Here is a 3,120-nt window from a genome sequence, read left to right as displayed (position 1 = left end):
TGACTTATCAATAGATATATCATCAAATTATAAACTTTAAATATATACAATTATATGTGTTAATTATTTATTGATACATTTAAAAATATTTCTTTATCATAAAATTAGAAAGCATACAATTTTTCCTACTATTTTAACATAGCAACTCAATGTACTGGATTATATTCAAAGAATTTTTACTGAGCCCAGTAAAGGTGTGAACCACAATTCATCTTTAGAACCTGCTATTCTTTCCTTTATCAACATACTTGTCTTCTATAGTCTAAAATAATAGCTGAATAATGAATTGTAAATTAGTTTTTTTCTTATAACTGACATCAGGATTTATAAATAGATTTGAAAATTTTCAAGGCATTCTAAATGGAAAATATTGTCAGTGTATAAATTATAAAACTCCTGGTCAACTCTTGTATTTGACTTGGAATTCATAACTACAGAATTTTCCATTAGGAAAAACATAACCATTAATTAACTCAGCAACTATTTATTGCATACCACATAGCCAATACTCCCATGGTACTTGTACCTTTGTAGTTCTGAAATGGTTCTAAATAATTCTGACTGACATATCTCAAAGTTTCATCCAGTCTATCCTGTCAAGAATTGCAGACTAGCCAAGCCAGCATGGCTCAGTGGTTGATCATTGGCCTATGAGCCAGGAGTTCATGGTTTGATTCCCAGTCAGGGTACATGCCCGGTTGTGGGCTCGATTCCCACTGTGGGGCATGCAGGAGGCAGCTGATCAGTGATTCTCTTTTATCCATTGATGTATCTACCTCTCCCTCTCCCTTCCTCTCTGAAATCAATAAAAATATGTTTTAAAAGAATTGCATACTAATCTTCCCAAAACCTTTTCTTGTTCAAAAAGTTTTGTTTCTCACTGTTCACTAGATCAAGTGCAAACTTCTTAACCTGGCAGATAGAGCTTTTCATTATCTGCTTCACGACTATCTTTTTTCTTTGTCACTACATTGCCACACTTACCCTCTTAAACTTTATTTCAGACAAACTCACCTGCTTTGCATCCTCTAATCACTGTTTGCTTCTCCACCTCTGTCCTTTAAAAAGACTCAAAAATATGAACAATAAAATGGCAATAGAAACACATCTATCAACAATTGAATCTAAAAAAACAAACAAACAAACAACTAGAACTGAAACAGACTCATAGATACAAAGAACATTTTGGGTGAAAAGGTGAAGGGATTAAGAAGTACAAATTGGTATAGAATAATCATGGGGATGTAAAGTACAGCTTAGGGAATATAGTCAACCATATTATAATAATATGTATGGTGTCAGGTGGGTATGAGATTTACTACAATGATCACTTAGTAAGTTATGTAATGTCTCATCACTGGGGTGAACAGCTGAAACTAATATAATATTGTATGTCAACTTAATTGAAAAATAAAAAATTATTTTTTGAAAAGACTACTGGCCACATCACTCCCTGGCTGAGAGCACCCTGCCCAGCAGAGACCTCCAGGCAGAGTAAGAGCTGAGGGTGGGCTGGGCCCACTGGTGGGGCAGGGGGTGTGGCAGCCGTCTTGCCTGCCAGAAAGTTTCACAGGAGTTGTCTGTGTGTGGATCTACAGCTGGCTTGCTAGACCATGAGCGTATTCCATATCCTCAGAGAGCTGAGCCACCTCCTGGCCGTGATCTTGCTCCTGAGAAAGATCTGTAAGTCCAAGAACTGCACAGGTTCTCTGGGAAGAGTCAGATCCTTTCGCTCTCCTCTTCACCACCAGGTATCTGGACCTGTTCATCAACTTCATATTCAACAGTCAGGGGGTGGTTTTTCTTCTCCGTGCCTCTGTCACAGTGTACATGGTCTATGAGAAGTTTTGAAAAAGGTTGACAGTAAGAATGACACATTCTACCTGGAGTTTCTTCTGGTCTCTGTGATTGGCCTCTCCTTCCTTGAGAACTCCCCTGGAGACCCTCTGGACTTTCTCCATCTACCTGGAATCAGTGGCCATCCTGCCCCAGCTCTTCATAATCAGCAAGACTGGAGAGGCTGAGACCATTACTTTTACTACCTGGTATTTCTTGGGCTGTACCTGGCACTCTACCTAGCTAACTGGATCAGGCGGTACCAGACTGAAAATCTCTATGGCTAAATTATAGTGGCGTCTGAAGTGGTACAAACCATCCTCTATTGTGTCTTCTTTTACTTACTGGTATATGTGACCCAAGTACTTACAGGAGAGAAGATAAGTTTTCCAATGCTAATTTGAGGGCCCTTGGAGAACAAGGATTCAAAGCAAACTATTTGAAATGTCCTACTGAGTGACTTATACCTGACTCAGACCAAATGTTAGAATTAAAGCCAGAAAAATGTTTAGTGTGGATGGATTTCAACAAAGTCCTGATCATCCCACCTAGATAAAACTTCATCAATAACACCTCCTTTATAGTGGTAATGAAAAACATGTGCCAATTACATAAACATGGTGCCATACAATGTCAATAGGAACACCAAGAAACCTTAGGTGCCTAACTCACAAATGGGTAAAAAAAAAAAAAAAAGACTACTTTAAAAGGGAATGAAAATTGGCTAGTATCCATAGAAAACTCTGTTTTAAATGTCTACTATATGATCAAAGCATAAATGGGGTTTTATTCTTTCTCTTAGAGTTTTTGTCCCCTCTCCAGTATGACGCTTCTAGTGTGACACTTGACCTTTTGACTATGACACTAAGGTACTAAATCTTAATCAAATACTTCACAGTGACTCCTGGAACTGTTTCTGTCTCACCTAAACTGTCTTTTATATTTGAAACATTTTTTTTTTCTTTTCTTACTTATTTAATACTCATGTTTGTTATAAGCCATTCTTCTTCAAATTTCAAGCTTTAATTGTATTACACTAATTAAAGTTTATTGAATGCTTTCAACATTCAAAGTCTGCCAGACCAGAAGCTTCATGAGGACTAGGACCATCTTGTCAAGTGCTATAGCTTCAGTAGAAAGAGATTCATTAATATTATTAAATCAATGCATCCTATCTTCTGTCTAAAAGCTTTCACCACCACCACCCTCAAATTTTATTTAATCAAATATTATTTAAGGGTTAATTTGCCTAGACAGGCACTATGCTAATCTATCTATATCCAT

The 3,120-nt window shown here is 37.1% G+C and overlaps 1 pseudogene; it reads left to right on the top strand.

The window, feature by feature from the left end:
* Window positions 1-1,613: 1,613 nt before the first annotated feature.
* On the top strand, window positions 1,614-2,240 carry LOC103283517 (ER lumen protein-retaining receptor 3-like; annotated as a pseudogene).
* The last annotated feature ends 880 nt before the right edge of the window (window positions 2,241-3,120 follow it).

The sequence above is a fragment of the Eptesicus fuscus genome, chromosome 11 (assembly GCF_027574615.1).
Source record: "Eptesicus fuscus isolate TK198812 chromosome 11, DD_ASM_mEF_20220401, whole genome shotgun sequence".
In the NCBI taxonomy this organism is placed as follows: Eukaryota; Metazoa; Chordata; class Mammalia; order Chiroptera; family Vespertilionidae; genus Eptesicus; species Eptesicus fuscus.
This window is presented reverse-complemented; position numbering and strand designations above follow the sequence as displayed.